A 20,431-nucleotide genomic window follows, 5' to 3' on the forward strand; every position below is an offset into this window, starting at 1 on the left:
ACAGAGATCTAAGGTACATGCTTCGATAATTATAAATGTGAGATTAAAACAATAGAGTGCATCACCGCCACGATATACATGTAGCACTGATGCGACGTAAAACAAACTCTGATCAGTCGACTTATCAAAATTCAATGAATTACATTACATAACACTTTATTTGCAATCAAAACAGGCAACATCAGTTCAACAATAACAAAACATGAGACGATTACAAAAAATTTAAGTATCAATCATTATAGAAACACATTTACTCGTCACTAAATAATGTCTCCAAAAAATTAATCCACACTCTTTAGTGAATGAAATTCCTTATACACAATTACCGATAATGATATATGATATCCAGAGTTAATGGATAGACACAATTACCGTCTTTAACGAACGCACAATAATGTTACTGATCAAGGACGTCTGCCATTTAAATAGTGAACAACTGTGTTAATTAGGATAAAGTGTGCTCCAAAGAGAAAGAAAGACAAAATTGTTTATCTACACACAATGTATTAGGGGAGCGGCGTATCTTCTAGAGGCTGAATTTAAGGATGAATATAGCATCTCTGTTTATTTCTACGTCAACGGTAGTTCTGTTTGCTATTTAGTGGGGTTGTTGTAATTAGTGGGAAAGAAAAACAACCACCTTCAAGAGGAAAACTGAGACACATTCAATTACAGTTATGAAAAGTTACAAATAACATATCATATTAGTTATAAAAACTTCATTGGCTCTAATTCAAAATATGAACAATGTTGTGTTGAGGGCGTCTTGAAATCTTTTGACAACTTCCGAAGTGCTTATTTTTAACCTTTTTCAGCTGGACCAAATCACTACTTTCTTTTAAAATTCTGGACCCACATTTTTTTACAGTGTAATTTCACCCCATACTTGCAATTTGAGGCATTATACATGGAGAAATAAATTTGGCCACTAGCAAGAAACAAACTTACAAAAATGTTCACTCGGGCACCAAAGCATCTGCATTTAGTAACTTAACAATCAAACATATTTACACTTGAATTTATATTATGTAATTTCCAAAGCCAAAGACAAAACTCAATCGACAAAAACATGTTTATATTTGTTGTTTAGACTTACTTTAGAATATAATGCAGGATCGAAATATTCTTCATGATATATGAACAATCAGAAAGGAGACACAAGAACACATAGAGATGAAGAATTAAAAACGAATATGAACCTAAATATAACATGGTTTGTAGGTATTCAACATATTTATTACTGCTGTAGAAAATCTTAACCACTGAACTCTTTTATGTCTATCTTTCTTTTTTTAAATATCACGTTGTCTGCCTAAGACAGTTGATCTAAAGTAGATTTAAAAGTAGCTTAACAATTATCATGTGGTCATTTGTAGGTAAAAATGCGGTATGGCGTTGAAATCATTATTGAAGGCCTTATCATGCTTATGGTGACCTCAATTTGATAGCTAACTTATATCTGATAAGGTCTCTTGTACAATGTTGTATGAATTACAATCCTGCAAAATATACTTGTTATCATACGAGTTATCAATATCGTATTTTACATTTTGTCATTATTTACAAAACAGCGTGCATTATTTGTAGGTAATAAACATATTCATCGCTGCTGTAAAACATCTTAACCAGTGAACTCTTTCATGTCTATTTGTCTTTTTTTAAATCACGTTTTTGCTGCCTAATATATTTGAACTACAAGCAGATTAAAAGTACCTTATCAATTATCAGATGGTAATTTATAGGTGAATATGCGGTATAGGGTTTAATCATTATGAAAGGCCTCATGGTGACCTCAATTTGAAGTGAACTTCTATCTGATAAGGTCTCTTGTATAATGTTATATCAATTACGATCCTTCAAAATATACTTGTTAGCGTACGAGTTATCAATATCCATATCAATATCGGTTTTTAATTTTTGTTATTATTTACAGAACAGCATGTGTTACGTTAGTTCTTATCCTTTTTTTGTACTTTTTTTTTTTGATGAAAAACAGATAGATATTTAAAAAAAATAATAAGCCCAAACAGATGGTGATTTTTCTTTGTTTGAAAAGACAATGTCTATGTATGTCTACCGGCTACGGTATTGGTAGTTTTTCAACATATAGAGATATAAAACAACTTGGTATGAGTGTCAGTGGGACAAATTTTAATCCAAATAGCAGTTTTTAAAATAAAACATTATAGGTCAAAGTACGGTCTTCAACACGGAGCATTGGTTCATACCAAACAGCAATAAATAACAGACCATGCATATCATGACGAAAACTAAATCTGACTTTAAAAGTATTGTGAAACAAATTGATTATTATCCAATGATTATCTATAACGCCAAATCAAAACACTTAATTTTTTTGTCATTCTTTGCATGGGTTTATCAAAATTGAATAATTCTTTTGATCCCTCGAATCTCCATTTTTAAATACACATTGCATATAGTATGAACAATTATACATTAGTTTTCTTTAACATCGATAATCATATCTAACAAAGGCAGCGCGTGTTTCCTATCAGTACTATAAGTTTAATATAAGTGCAAATCGTGGGAATAAAAACGGATAAATATGTCAGTATAAGCCTCGCCTTTGTCATTGGTCTCTGATTTATTTTATAAATCATATTGTTGTAGCTAAAAATAGCAAATTATAATTCAAACAATAATAGTTGTCAAAGGTACCAGGATTATAATTTAACACGCCTGACGTGCGTTTCTTCGTAAAGATATAATGACTGACGCTCAAATAAAAACAAAAGTTATAAAGCCAAACAAAATTGAAGAGCATTGAGAATCCAAAATTTTAAAAAGTTTTGCAAAATACGGCAAATTTCTGGGATAAATAAATCTTTAGTTTTTAAAAAATCAAGCTGTGTACACAGGAACTTTATAAAAATGACCATATAATTGATATGCATGTCGACACCGAGACAAATGAGCAAGTGCTCCCAAAATCTAAAGAGACAAAATCAACCAAATTGAATATGACAAACGGTACTCTGAGTTATATAGTTTAATCAGCTATCACTACTGGACGAAAAAACAACTGTCCATACCAGTAACAGTCGTTGTACGACTGTCTTTGTCTGTTAAAGACAAGTAATGACTGTCAAATCTATCATATTTCGTTGCAACAGTTCATTTATGTCTGTCCCAACGTTTCTATGGGTTGTGAAAGTCAAATAATGCTACCATCAGTCATTTCAGAACTGTTTCAGTGGTTTTCGGCGTTGTCATAGTCAAAATCTATTGATTACAGTCTTTCTTATAGTTGTCGCAGTTGCATAATGTCCGTCCCAACCTTTTAATAGTTGGAATAGTTAAAATCTGTTTGTGTCAACTTTTCAGACGTTGATGCAGTCAAAAAATGTTTGTCACAACGTTTTAAGAGTTGTGACAGTCGATAAATGTTTGTTACAACTTTCTAAAGGTTGGCACAGTCATTAAATGTTTATTACAACTTATAAAAGGTTGACACAGTCGTTAAATGTTTAAAACAAACACTTCATAGGTTCATACAGTCGGTAAATGTTTTAATACAAATATTTTAGCGTAACGGTAGCCCATCAGTGTAAAAAAAAATTACGTCTCACCCGGCTCTCAAGATTTAATTTTGTTGTGAAATAGTCCATAACTTATACTATTCTCGTCTTTTGTGCGATTGTAAACATGTTTGGCTGTTTATTCATTTATTTTGCGATCGTTGTTTGTCTTTTGTCGTTTTCCATTTATTGCCGTGGCATTGTCCGTTCATTTTTGACAGTCATGTGCGTTTGACTTTAAATGATCCTTTTTTATTTTATAATATCTGTTATATAACATCTTCGTTCATAACTGGTTTTAAAACCAGAAGCTTTCGTTTTAAATAGAGTTTTAATATTATTGCAGAAGAATGAGAAGATGATAATGGATTCATTCAAATTTATACTTGAAAAAGTTTTGATAAATTCTGCGCAATAGAAAAATGTACAAGGATGTACTTGAAATAAATTTAAAGATTATGACTAAGTTACCAATATTGTACATCATAATAAAACAGTTTTAATTCGAATTACACCAAGAGGGACATTTCCGATGATTAAAAAAATAATTAGTAAAATCTGTCAAGTTTCATAAAAAAACGGAAAACAATTCTTCACCGTAAACGATTTACCCTCTTTAATTTTTTGTCGGCAAAAAACCCCAGACCTCAGGTCGGCAAACTTTATTTTTACACAGGTAAAACTACAGATGTTAGACCACATGTTCAATAATCTGAGCTGGAAATTACAATCGGTGAGTAGAAATTATCAATATTTTAAAGCATGTCTATCGAATAATCATGGATTGATAATTTTGAAGGGGAAAATCAAATGTGCACATTTGTCGGCTTACAGACCTTACAATATTTGTTCTCATTGGCGGATCCAAGGGGAGGGTTCCGAGGGTTCGACCCCCCCCCCCACTTTTTGCTGGGCCGCTCAATGCATTTTAATGGGGACATATAGTGGGACCCCCTTTTTTGTCCTGGGTTTGACCCCCCTCTTTTTTTTAAATTGCTGGATCCGCCACTGATCCTACGGAATCTATATTGAGATACCCCGATAGGCTATATAGCTATGAATCGAGTTCTATATTACCACACTCGTGCATAGTTGCATATTCCTGGGAAAATATAGGCTTTGAGCTGCAATGTAAAAGTTGTGCATCATAATAAATGAAATCAATGAAAGTTAAAAAGGACACTGTTCCCCTCCCCCTATTATCATGTGTATGTCATTTATTCCCTTAACTATTTTGCATACATCACCCTGAGTGGAATACAAAAAAGGTTACTCTAGCTATCCTCTCCTTTTTTGTGGGAAAAATTTGGTGGATTATATAGGGAATCACTCATGCATGACTGGATCCGTGCCAGTCAGCGTCCCTGTCCCTTATGAAAAGTTCTGGATCTGACCTATATCTCATGTAGTGTACATATTGTATGTTAAATTACTAACTCGGGTCCTTAATTTGCATGAAACACTTGTCACTGGACATTTTATATAACCAACAACCAACCGATCTTTACATGTACGTATCCATATTAATGTGTTTCTTATCATGCTTATGCTGGATTACTAGGATTTCCTTGGTTTTGTTTTATCACCTGATAATTTCCTTGGTTTTGTTTTATCACCTGATAGTTTTTGTTCTATTAAGAATGCATTGTGACGTCACAATTTCCATAAAAAAATCATGCATAGTCATGATAGTACAAAAACTCAGTCTGCACGGTTAGCCACTAGTCCGATGCCCCAGACTAGTAAAATTTGATTCAGAGTAGTGAGTTTTTGCAAAATTTTGTTTGGACCAATAAGAAAAATGTCAGAATATTTGTCTTCGGACTAGTAGTTGAAAACGTTTTTGGTGCAGACTGTAAAACATATGATTTGATCATAAAATGTTATGAAATTATTAACTAGTGACTTATTTAGCAAGTGTCCACTTTCATTTAGATTTAAAATAATTCTCAAATCATGGACAACAAATTAAAACATTATCAATTTGATAATAGCAGACATTAAGTGAATAGGTTATTAAAATAGCATTAATAATCAAAATAAAACAATATTATTAAATTAATGTTCCTGAAACAAGACACAGAGTCATAAACAGTTGCCATTTACACACACTTGATGAAACAAATTGTGTTAATTCAATTAGTAATTGTTTTATCATGTACATTGATGTACTACATTGTTTAAAAAACACATATTAAAAGAGCAAAGCTAGCATCATAATTTTATTCTTTTTAGATTTAACATAGAATTTATATTAAATCACTATAATTTGTTAATACTTTGAACCTAAACTATATATATAATTATTTCATGTGAAATTTTTATATAAATTGTGCCCTGTTAGCATGGTTTTTCAAAATTCATTTGTGCCATACATGTTATCTCACTTACAAGTAGTAACATTCATTAGTCTTTTTATTTATTCCGCAATGATTAAGGACCTTCTAATCATGAGTCATATTTTTTGACAACTTTTTGGGTTGATGCATCATTGATATATCCCACATCTCCTTTGATCATGTGCATTCACATACCACTGCAGATTTTGTGCAAAGTATTTTATGAAGCTCAAAATATTTTTTATAGATATAGTATTATCCAGTAAGTTGTCATAAAATTTAATGTGTTAATGGTACATGTTGTATCTACTAATTTAGTCTATTTATATTTTTTTTTTATTCAAATTCAAAATAAACAATTAAAATATTTGTATTTACTGAATATGACCATGCAAATGTGACCTTAAAATAGGTAATAATCAGGATGTTAACATTGGATATCCATAGGTAATAATCAGAAATGATGTAACTAATATACAAATTAAGACACAATGCTAAGTTTATTGCCCTGGGGGATAACAGTTAATCTGTCATTGGTATAATGATATGATTTTATAAAATGTTCACAAATTATCATGATTATCAAAATTGTCCTCTTCAAAATTTTAATAACTTTTTCAAAACAAATTATGATTTAAGATAGGATATACTATTATTTTGGATTTAAATATGCAAATTTTAAAAGTAATCTAGGTATTGATTTATTAAAAAAAAAGTGTTGTCTGATCTGCAAAGCATTATTTAATGCAAGCTGTAATAACAAATGAATAAGTAAAAAGTATTCAGGGTAACACAAAAAATGTAAAAGTTATTAAACTCAAGGATTTAAAACATTGCCTGGCCTGGGATGGTTATTATTTACATTACAAAGGTTTATTCATTATATGCACTGGATAAAGGCAAAGTCAATATCATCTACATGTATAAAGTAACAGTGCATTTATTTATTTATTTTATTTTTTCATTCCTTAAACTTTTCTTTTGTCATGTTTGTAGTATCAATATATTTCATATTAAATGATAAACACAATTAAAATGAACAAAAGAAATAACCTGTTGTGTTTTAAGAGGGAAATAACTATGTCCATGATTTCTGACTTTAAAGAATTGATGAAATAAAGTATGGTGTGAGCCTCAGTAAGACAGTAACCCTTCAATGAAAGTACACAATCACACTTAAAAAATCATTAATGCAGGAAAAAAGACAACACTATATAACATTTGGACCCCCCTTAAAAGATTTATTTTTCTTGTTAATAGGGACTTGAAAATAGAATTGTATTAGTGCTTGAATTTTTCGGTTATCAAATGAGAATTGCTAGTTTTATCCAGGTAAATACAGTTATTGTAATTAACTTTCTTATTATTGCACACAATGTATATACATGTAGTATTATATATTTCATGTATTTATTATTACATATTACAATTATACATATTTGGTGTATGAAATGAGTGAGGTGAATAAATGTCTAATTTATTACAAGACTTGCATGGGACTTTGACGTCAATGAAAATGTCATGGTTCATTGAACAATGCTTAGTTTTTGTTGTTTGATCTATTTCCAAATTTTTCTCAGATGCTACAGTATAAACTACATGTACATGCATGACATGTATAGGATCACTAGTTTTGGCATATTATTGGATATTCATAAGGTGTACAAGTTTGATTGGCAGGCTTTACATCTGACCATGACCTCATTTCATGTTTCATTGGGCAATGTTCAATTTTCATGGTTTGGATATTAAGAATGTTAAGTCTATTTCACAGACAGTCATGACAGTATAAATCACTAAATTTTGTGTATGGAATGTCAGTTTGTATGGTGTACATCATCTGTCTGGCATGGTTAATTTTACTGTGACTTCTTTTTCAAAGGTTTTAAAAAATGGAAAGTTTGAGTGATACTTGTACATGTACTAAAACCTTCATACATGTAGGAAAAGCAGACATGACATTTCAGCATTTGCAGTCACTCTTGTTTACATTTGACACCATTAATCATGTCTACCATATCGATTATACACATGTAGCTGCTTTTTGATAACAAAAGTCTGACAACTATTAACAATAGTTATAATTCATTTAATAATACTAGGTATTGTATAACATGAATACTGTATGATAACCAGAATAAGAAGATGTGGTATGAATTTCAATAACACGACCATCAATCGTAAGCCAAGTGATGTAATTGTTAGTAACTGTACATCCTTCAACAATGAGCAAAATCAGTTCCGCATAAGTGTGATAATGAAAAACCTATAACAGGCCTAGCCATATTGGATGATGTAACGCAATGTAAACAAGTTTAGATGAGAAACCCAAGTTTGATTTTTATACCATGTATACAAAAGCAACATTGATACATCAATGATGACAAATATATTGTGTTCAACCAAAAACTTATACTCGAATAGGTGATTTTCTGCCCTTATTCAAGTTTTTTTTCTACAAATCCATTCTATCTGCTTTTGAGTAAATGTGTTCTAAATATATGACCCAAGATGTTGAGCAACATTTTCCCATTGTTTTCCATAAACACAATAAGCATTACAAAGTCATACATGTATAATGCGCTATTTAATAGTGAGCTTTTTGTTGTAATTTAATTATAATATTTATGTTTGGAAGCATATTTTTGGGGTTTTAATTTGCTATTGTCCAGTAGCAAATATTACATGCATGTTCAGGAAAAAAACACAATTTACAATGAATACACTTGGTAGGTTCTTTAATAGTTGCCATCCGGGATGAAACGAGCCACTGAATCTGGTTTTTTTTCTAAGGTGTATATGTTCCAGACAGTATATGAGTATTTGGACCGGACCGTATACGTATACGCGTACGGTCCAGCTGATCATACATGTTTTGGGAGAATATGGGTTAAATTTAAACAAACACTTTAATATTTATACAATTGTAATTATTACAAAATAGATGGATAAAGTGAATAAGCGAACAATTGAAATTAAATGTTTTTTAATTGTATATTCGTGAATTCTATTTTGTTACTCTGGCCAAAGGTGACACTTGCTTCTAATAAAAACGTCGTATTTTTTACATTTACAGTGGCGGATTCAGAACTCTTTCTAAGGTCCACTGACTGACCTAAGAGGGGGCCCACTCCAGTCATGCTTCAATGAATCCCTATATAATCAACCAATTTTTTTCCACAAAAGAGGGGGCCTCCCAACCGTATGCATATTTTGAAAAAGTACGCATATGGTCCAGACTACGCGTACGTTCCAAATACTCATACGGTCTGGAACATATATATGAATTCAGAATATGGGACCCATTTTCGTAATTTATAAATGTGACCATTTTTAATATTTCCATTACTGTACTGTCATAGATATAGGGAGATGGGGTGTGTGTGCCAATGAAACAAATCTCCATTCAAATAACAATTTATAATAGTACACCATTATAGGTCAATGTAAGGCCTTCAACACGGAGCCTCTGCTCACACCAAACAAAAAAAATATTAAGGGACCCAGAATATTGTCTACATCTAGTAACATAATTCATTGTTAGTTTTCTTTACTAATGGAATAGTATGTCATTATTGTACAAGCATTTACAAGATTAAATAATTTGAATTTGAACAATTGAAATGGGAAAATATTTTGGATAAACGTAATTAGTACGACATCTGATCAACTGAAACCACGTAAGAGAATCCGATGTCAGTCTTTAGAATTGACCAAATACATCAAGTTCTAAACCGTGATGTGAAAAAAAATAAAAGAAGATTTGATTTTCCTGTCTGAAACAATGCGAGTTTTCTTGTTTTGAACATTTGAACTTTCACTTGCGCTAGTTATTTTGTCGGGTCTTGTATGTACAGTACGTCCATCTACTATAGTATTTACAAATGTACAAAATATGTATGGTAAATTGTTTGCGAAAAATCCGGTGAAAATATGAATTTTTCTCACGAGTGATAATATTTGTTTACCTCAATCGTGAATGCTGACGTGCTATTCATATGTATCATGTGTATCATGATTCAATTACAATTGAACTCATAGACCATTCTGTACAATATACAGTACAAAGTCGAGTTAATATTGAACTATTCTAAAATAAAATACGATAAAATAGAATAAATTAAATTTGGATAGATTTAAGATTTGTTTTCCATAGCTGCAAAAGATGTGTTAATGTCCGTGATAGCTTTGATTATATTTTTTACATGTATAGAAATCAAAATGGTTAATACGGTAATATTTATAATTTTTAAAAGAAAAAATGTAGCCCCGAATAAAAGCTCAGAATAAGTGTCTGAAATAAGCCCTCAAAAATATAAAGCAGTTTTACATGGGGATAAGTTTGACAAGTGTGTGTATAGTTCCCCGCTAGGTTTAGAGTATATCATGTATATTGAGCGTTATATGAAGTAATTTGATTCGTAAAACTACTGGTATTGAAAACAATTGTGTATGCATGAATGATTTCACACCTTACTAATTTGATAAAAAAAAATAATATTAAAAATTGTCAACTGTTAATTCAGTTATAAAGATACATTTGGTTTACAAATATATTGGGTAACGTTTTTCGATTTTTCTGTTAGCAGTTATATTTTATCTAGTGAAATTGCAGGTATCTAGTGCTGGTTCCGATTTTATTTGTTCGAAGAGATAAGGGCGAGGAAGTGTTAAAAAAATATATAAATTCAGCACATTATATAAATAACCGAGGAATACAAAAATGTGTTCAGCGGCAAATATTTCAAAATACTATTTTTTTTTAAAATCAATATCTATCTAAAATTAATGTATTAAATGGGAATGAAAAGTTGTTTCTCTTTGTCACAACCTTATATTTCACACGGTAAAATTGTTTTACAAATAATTTAACCTTTATCCCGGGCCTGACTGTCCGACATTTTGTATCCGTGACTTTTAAGTATACACAAAGATCAATGTTTGGAAGTTGCTACGCTTATAAATAAGCTTTGCCTATACAATGGTTGAAGCTATTATATTTTAACTGTTACAACTTTTTCTGCGTTTAAACAGTTTATTTATGACTGTTTCAACGTTTTCCGTGTTGGGGCAGTAATAAAATAACTGTTACAACTTTCAAATAGTTGCATCAGTTTTATTACGACTGTGACAACCCTTTAGGAGTTTAATCAGTTTATTTATGACTGTTGCAACGTTTTTCGAGTTGGGACAGTTGTAAATCAACTGTTGCAACTTTGAAATAGTTGTATCAGTCCTTTAATGTCTGTGGCAGTTATTTCTTGCGTTGTTGCAGTCGAATTATGTTGTAGACAAACACTTTTAAAGTTGGGACAGTTACAAAATAACTGAAGCAGTGAAATTTAAGAACTGTTACAACTTTAACAGACCTTATCAGTCTTAGAACGACTGTTACTGGTATGGACAGACGTTTTTTCGTCCAGTAGTGTATGTGATTCATCATTAATACATGTAAGGGAAACACATAATTAAGATTGAACAGCATTCGTAAATTGCATTACCAATTGAAGCATGACCTTTAGAATTTAAAAGAAATAATAATTCTGCAATTGTCACATAACAAACGTAACCTGTAATTAAATAAGGTAAATGAAGTTTTCAGAACTCATTAACACTATTTAATGAATGAAACTATGTTTATCAATTATCGATAATGATATAGGATATCAAGAGTAAATGGATAGTCAACATTCGGTCTGCAACGAACTCCAAATAATTTTACTGTTCAATGACGTCTACCACATAATAAGTGAGCAGCTGTGTTAGTTCTGTGTTTGTCTCAAAGAGATAAAAACAAACAACATGCTTGAAGTGTGTTTCTTTCAAACAACACTTGTAACGCATAGCAGTCTCTATTTGTTTTTTGTTTTTTGTTTTTGTTTTTGCGGTTTGTATTCTACCAGATGTTGAGTATATATGTACACATTCTTTAGTACAAATAGATAATGTACAGCGGTATGTTATTTTCCATTCAATTTCCATAAATCTTGACACATGTTCACTCCTTTTTAGGGGGGGAGAATCAAGGAGTTGAAATTCACCTCTTTGTTGATGTTTACACACTTTTTTTATTGCTATTGGTTTTTTTTGTAGAAATATTTTATTGTTGGAGTCCATTTGATTGGTTGAACTCTGAATCAGTCTGAAAAAATAACGGTTTTGAAGAAAATAAATGTTTTTGCCTCTACATTATTTGAACAATATTAAACTAAAGTTTTGTAGTATTGTCAATATGTTAACTACACATATCTTATAGGTACAAATTAAAGTTAATACTAAACCGATTTCAACACATATCTAACATTTATGAACATTAAGGTATACATGCATTTTCTGATGACGGTCATGAGTGTACTGTTCATCAATTCCGGAATTAGCCTTACTATGTTTCACAACACTCATGGCTTATTAATATACCTATGTTCTGTTCACATTTTTTTTTCAAATGTAAAGAAAAATATAATTCGGAATCTGAGAGGTTGCATACAATAATTAAGTTTTGATTTGGCAGAACTCGTTAACAACCCAATTGACTAGCACTTTCAAATTGTAAAATTTTGTTATCATGTGTTTTTGAAATTAAAGGATTAGGTAATTTGTATTTTATTTCGAATTACACGAATGCGACCTATGTGATTTAAGACAAAAATACTCATTAAATATTGAAAATCCTGTAGTTGAAATGTTCGTGAATTTGATTTAAACGCATCGATTATAATCAGTAGCAAAAGTCAATGTTAATTAGATACTAATTGCATTACACATTGATACCTCACGAGTCAATACTGATAAATAAAGTAAAGTTAGGGTATTCAATGCTAGGCATTTCTTACACCAATGCAGATGTCTTTTCCGATATAATATTTCTACCCATTACATGTAATTATAGTCATTTAGCGATAATGGAAATTGTAAGACGGATTTTACTGGTAATTCAAAGTATTTTTATACTTCAACTTGAACGTAAGTAATTAAATAAATTAGATTTTATGCAATGAAGATTTGTTGCTTTACTAAGATATTAAAATTGAAATTAACATAAAGTGTAAAAAAATGTATTAAAGATAAATATATTAATGTTAAATATGACTGATTTTTGTCTCCTTATTAAAAATATTAATATGTTAATTCAAAGTCTGTACAAAAAATGTGCGTCACTATTGGAACAAACTGTGATCGGGTAAGCATAGTTTAATTAAACTTACATAATGTTCTGAGTAAATTTAATACTTGTTCTAGTAATTACAAATATGAAATGATACATTTGTAAATCATAGAAAGTTTGACGGCAGTTTTTAGATTAAGAAATCATATATAGTGTATAGAAGTTATATTAAAGTAGACAACAGCTATTTGATTTGATTTTGATATTTACTGTTACATGTTAAAAGTGGTATTTGCTTGTATTAAGTCAGATATTTGACAGTTAGTTTCCATCCGTTTGATGTGTTTCGGCTTTAGATTTTTGCAATTTGTTTTAGATTTTTTCTTGGAGATTGATGTTTTTGTTATTATCTGGGTTTTTTTTTCTGGCATCGAAACAGTAAACGTACATTGTTAATTAACAAACAGGACTGGATAAGGAATATAATCCCATTGTTTTCATTAATCTTTTTATTGGTCTGTAGTTAAATATCATGTCCCATCTACTATTAGGTGAATATATACCTCGCATGAACATTCGGATATTGTAGTATTTCAATTGTCTGTTAATATCATTGATATCAATTGGAAATGAAGAAGAGGTTTGAATTTAGTTTTGTCTGCGTAAGACTATATATTGGTTCAATTTTAGTTACATCAGCTGGACAATTTTGTATACAATTTAAGTAATCTAATTTGTAAAACCATTTAAAAAACTTAAAGACAACAAAGTTCACAAATTCTCATAAAGTGATTGTATGTAGGAAATTATTTGTATGGTAGCTCAATGCTGCATTACCATAACAAATACGAATTTGTTTCATGTTTATGTATATGTTATAAAACATAAAAACATTTAAAATTAAGAAGAACTTGAATGTTTTGCCAACGTTTAGCTTGCTTATTGTCATTATCGATTAGGCCAGCTGATAAACATTTGTTTTTGGATAAAATAACTCGAACAATCAGTAACTGATATTAAATGATGCACTTGAATTCCAATGCTAATATAAAACAAGACTGTAACATAAAAACAATATACCGCATAACTTGGTTCGAATAGATCTGAAAATATGTAGCTCAAATACACACCACAGTACATAACATATTTATAAAGCATCTTTCTGTAATGCTGTAGATTTTGATAAGTCTAATATTAACGATCCACTTGAGCTCACACTCATACATACAAACAATTTACTATTATTATTTTCGTTCCGTGTGAAACATAAGGCTGTCACAGTCGCTCTATTTTGGGCTATTCTTTTTGATTTGCTCCAGCTATATCCAGTTTCCTCCAGCTCATTGTGCCTTGATCTTCTCCAGCTCTGAAATGGTCTCCCCAGTCTCCGATGTCCTTGGGGTTCCAACCTAAAGCCTGTCTAGTGCTGTTACCTTCAGGTTTTCCCAAAGTGTGCCAAATCCATTGCCATGTTCTATAGCTGTTTTATTGCTGGTTTCTGGTTGGTTCTTTCACATAAGCATGTTTTGTTAATGGTTTCTGGCCACCAAAATTTACAAATTTGGCGCAGGCGTTTTTTTAAGAAACCATTGACTTGATGTTGTACCCCTGCTGTAAGTCTCCAGTTTTCTGCACTATAGAAAATGACCGATTTTAAATTTGATGTTGTAAATTTGAAGGTTGATAATTTCTGTAAATGCTGTTGATTTCAAAACTAGCTTCAGCATAATAAAAAGCTGATCTAGCTCTACTTATTCTTGTCCTCATGTCTGCATCTGTCTCAACAGTTATATCATGCTTTCTAAATAAGTAAATTGACATACTTCTTCAATATGTTCTCTTTCAGTTGACACTGTTTCTCCTGTTCTTGATTTTACTTTCATAATTGTGCCCTCTTGATGTTGATTTTTAGCTCTTGTTTTTTACTGTTTCCTGTTTCATTGAGTTTGGTGGTGTTCTCTGTCATGCCTGCACACGATGAGATAACAGAGACAGATCATCTGCAAAATCTAAGTATTCTAGTCTATGTGCAAAGTTCTATGGTATACCTCTTGGTTATGTGTTTAGTACTGGCTTAGTAACCCAGTCTATAACTATCAAGACTAGTGTAGGGCAGATAATGCAGCCTTGTTTCACACCAGTATTTACAAGGAAAGGGTTGGTTAATGATGATTCATGTATCACTGTACTGTGCAATCCTGATACAACGCCTTAATCATGTTCAACATATTAGTTCGTATGCCAAACTGTCTTAGCAGTTGCCAGAGCCTTTCTCTGCTGACACAATTGCACGTTCTTTCAAAGATCATTTTAAAAACTTAAAGACAACAAAGTAAACACAGTCTTATAAGGTGATGGTATCAAGGATATTATTTGTTTGGTAGCTCAATGCAGCAATACAAAAACACATACGAATGTGTTACATGAAAATGCATTCATGTATGTTATTAAACATTGAACACATTTAAAAGTAAAAAAGACTGTACTATAAGACGAATAAACCACATAACTTGGTTCTAACAGATCTGAAAAAAATCAGTTCAAATACACACCAGTATATACATTTTTTAAAATGCATCTTTTTATAATGCTGTCGATTACTATAAGTCAAACATAAAAGGACCAAACTTAAAAGATCAACTAGAACAAAGACAAAAACATACAGCGAAAACAACAAAAAATACATATCTTCTTATAACTACATCTGTCTTCACGACTGAATGTAAACATTAGTTTAAAATCAAATTGAAGACATAATGCATGTTTAGCTAGACTTTAACCTTTTTAAAACTTCTTGTATATTCCGAAGTTTTTATATATTAGTTATCAATAATTACCATCGAATTTGCTTTTTTTTCACTTCCGGATATTGACAGTTTCGGTTGAGAAAAATTTTCTTTTTCAGTGTGAACATTGCATTCCTGAATTCAGCATATCTTCGTTGAACTGAAGGTATATGTAAAGTCATCTTAAATTCATTTTTATACATAAGACACATGTTTCGGCTTCTATAGATTCGTAAGTGACATGGGATTAAAACAGTCAACTGAAGAGTATAATAAAGTACGAAGTTGAAGCGCTCTGATAACCCAATATACCGTAACTATTGTCTTAATACATCTAAAGTAGACTTTTGTATTTTAATAACAACATCTTATTTATAATATTGACTATATAAATGATAATTCCTGTCAAAACATGATTTTGACTACAAACTATACCCAGCACTAACATGGCACAATATGGTTTAATTTACTAACCATATGTACCAAGCGTGCAATGTGTACGTTATATGATAATGCGTCAGCTATAGACTCGTAAGTTAAGCTCGTTTACGACATAAGTAAAAGTCTGAATTATGCACGAAGGTAACCAAACACATAATTAATAAATCAAAATTACAAATGACTCTTGACATTTCTATATATAAATTTAGACTAATGCAGTTTTATTTGATACGACATCAAACCAATTTTTATTATACTGTGGTAGATGATTATGTTTCTCAATGAATAATTACATTCATTAGATGATTTTTTTTCTTAATATACATTTCAAAATGTCATGTTTTGCATTTTCTCTTTGTAATGTAAAACTTTTAAAGTAAGTTCTTGAATATATCACTCTAATTATGTCGGCGTTTATATAATCGTGGTTGCTTGAACTTTATGTCGAATTACTAATATCGAATTTTCAAAAAAGAAAGGAAACAAGTATATTATTAGTATACAATATTGGATAGAAATTGCTAACTTGGATAATCCAGTGTATGATTCAACTTTAAGATAATCTCTACATGTGGGGAATACAACATATAAATAGAAAGGTTAAATAATACATTATATGGGATGATGATGGAAAGATTGTATAACATTTTAATCGGATTAGTGTACAACTGATCCATTTCATACACTAATTCATTTATGATTTCACATAGTCAGAGTTACCTAAATGGGAACAGTTCTGTACCTCTTAAACTTCTTTCTGGATATTCCGAGATAACAGTTTTTGAATTTCTGTACAACAGCTATCCTGAGACTGACATATATTCTGGCGATAGCGGTTTTACTCTAGTAAAACTTTGTATAGCTGCTGCCAGAACATATGAGGAGAGATGACAACGATATATTTGCTATTAAAGGAGTCACTGCTGGCACATTACTAATTACAAAATTATAATAAATTAAACCCTCAAATGACCATTACAAGCAGTGATAAGTATTTTTGAATGTTATTTGCTCTGTGTTATGACAATTGAAATATGATATAGTATTTGTTTTACATAATTATTTTATCATATTAAAATGATGTCAACCCTATTTTTCAGGTTGTAGCACATGTTTCTTTCATAATCAAGGTTTTACTGTCGGTAAAGCTATTGTTTTATTTTGAACAGCGAACATTGACATCCAATTTAATACGTCATATCATGACATAAATCTATTTATTTTGATTCACTACTCTTCAACGTAAATATCTTAAATAAAGCAAAGTATTTCTTTTTCAGTTCCATATGTTTCCTAATTGATTGCTTCTTTAAGACATATTGATACATCAATCTTGTTGGATCTAGTATTGAATAATGTTTCTGTATTTTTTTCTCAATACGATTGTTCTTCATTATCGTAAAAAACAACAAAAAATGGCAGTACTCTGAAAATGCCTTTTTGCTAAAGAAGAAGTATTAGCGCATCCATTGTTGTAAAAGAAGGGCAAAATATACCAGTGGGAAATTCAAACTCATATATGTAAAATAAACCGACAATGACATAGCTAGAAAAAAAGAGACAATGAGACAAATAAAAGCATGGTAATGACGATTTAAAGTACGTTAGGATTTTCCCCGTGAATTTTTTTTAAATGCACATAAGAGTCAGTATTTAGTGGATGGTTCCATTTTCATCGCTGAAAAGTAAAACCTGTCTTTAAAAATTGACCATGTTGACATTCAGAAGGTACTTATACAGCCCAATCTAGTATAAATGACCTATAGTTTCATTTTATTTCTTTGACCGATACTAAAAAATTGATGAACGCTGATGACCATTCTTTACTGAGTCCCTGCGTTACCATTTGCAAAAGAAAATTACTGCCAGTATTCATTAAACATTCTTGTTCTTTTGTATGTTTACTTATAATGTTATTATGTTTTATCCAAGTTGACTTGTTAAGGTGTGCATGAACTATGTATTACTCGACATAAACACTTTATTTTCATTTTACTGTCTCTCTGGATATACAACTAGTATGTTTTATCATGTCTTTTGTTTATAAAAGCTGAAATTGAGTTAATTGCAGTGTTGTGTAATATATCTATGTTTCCCAGGAGCTCAGCTAAGACTTATAAAATTCTATAAATAATTTAATCTCAAAGCATATCTGAAGAAATACAATTAAAATTGACTTCGAGATAAATTATTCCGATTGAATTGATGATCTCGGTATTATCTTATTATTTGTAGTCAAGGTGTTGCATATTTATATGAAGAAGCATTTGGAGATCTAACAAATGCTAGATTTTTTATCAATTTGAAGTTAAACATTTAACAGCCCTCCCTTTTCACAAATGGGACGTACCGAATTAGATATTTTACCGAATAAGTAATAAACTAAGCAACACAACGGGTGCCTCATGTGGAGCAGGATCTGCTTACCCTTTCAGAACACCTGAGATCATACCCTGTGTTTGGTGGAGTTCGTCTTGCTTAGTCACTAGTTTTGTATGTCTTGTTTACTATTATGTGTCTGTTTGTCTTTTTATTTTCATTCTATGAGTTTGACTGTCCCTTTTGGTATCTGTGTTCCTCTTTAATAACAAAATTCCTATCACAAGAGAAAGCCAAGCAGATACGTGTATGTACACAATCTTAAAGCAAAATATTCCATAATAACAAGCATCGGAATGACAGGAATAACAACTTTCATATTACTGACTTAGTTACGGCATTCTCACGATAATATTTTCAGATGAACATGATTGCAGATTACATTGCAGACAACCATTAATATTAAACTGAATGCACTTTCCTATCATAAACGTTTTTCCCTTATCAACATTTAAAACACACATTTTATAATCGGTGTTAACGTTATTTAAAAATAAAATGTATACGTAAGAGCGTTTAAATGAAATATTTTAATAAGTAAACCGGTTACTGACTCTTCTCTGTATCGGTTGTGTAATTGTACTAGACGACATGTTTAGTAGTTCTCTAGTTTGTTTGATCAATATTTCATACTGTCTTATAGTAAAAAAAATAAACAATTATGTGAAAAATGCATGCAATGATAGCGTTGTTTACATTTCCTTTCACTGGGAACGATCAAAGCCGAATGCATAGAGCCATGGATACACTACTATGTAAATTGAGAGGACCTGGTGATGTTGTTTGTTACGATAGTTTATTGATATATTCTTTTTGCTTTCCTCTTTTACAATATACTACCTTAATGACAACAAAAAAGGATAAATTCCTGTTATTGCAGTGTGCATTTTCAAAAAAGGTATCGACTAGCAGTGGATAAGATATTAAAACTAGTAGACTTTAAAATTGCGTTTTATATGTAAATTTAGGCAACAAAAGAATACAGCAGTTCAAAAGTCTTAAATTGGTCTAACCAAAATATATAATTTTGTTAAGCAGCCTCTGAAAAAAACCCGACAGATTCATCCCCAAAACAGCTTGACGACATTGAAAAAAGTGCTTATACTTATACAATAACGCAAGATATTCGAAAAATTCCGAGGGTTTCGCCGTGTTTGAAAATATGTATACTCTGAGTATAACATGCACATAAACATACAGATATGTAAAACTTAAATGTTATCGTTTGTTCTGCCTAAAATACTATTACATTAAATAAATACTAGTAATGGAAAGATTTCGTGTTATTCAGTTGAAAAAGGAAGTATACGTATTTTATCTGTGTAACGGTTATATTTTCGAAAAAAAAGACGAAATATTTTGAATAGTGGCACGTAGTCTGATATTTTATAGTTCCAAGAACGAGTGTTGATCTTATATATTCATTGTACTCATTCATTGTGAAAAATACTTCATTAAATACTTTCATCTTAATCAATGTAAAACATAAGCATTAACCTCTAATGTTATATATAGGTTACAAATCATTTACCAGAGCTGGATACTTTTTAAAAGGTTATTGTTTCACTAACTTATAAACACCAAATTACATTTGATTTATTGTTCTCTATATGCATTTCGATAGAGAACTCGATGCAATCAATATCTGCAACGTTCTACATCACAAGGAAATAACATATAAAATTCCTACTTATTTTCAAAATCAGTCTGTTCCTATTCTATTCTACAGTTACACCAAAACCATTGCATCTAAAACATTTAACTATAAATAGGCATTGCATGACCTTGACTTAAAACAATATCTTAAAACCCCTCCGACATGTGACTGTTACCACTCGCCTT

The sequence above is a fragment of the Mytilus trossulus genome, chromosome 11, assembly GCF_036588685.1.
Source record: "Mytilus trossulus isolate FHL-02 chromosome 11, PNRI_Mtr1.1.1.hap1, whole genome shotgun sequence".
Classification (NCBI taxonomy): Eukaryota; Metazoa; Mollusca; class Bivalvia; order Mytilida; family Mytilidae; genus Mytilus; species Mytilus trossulus.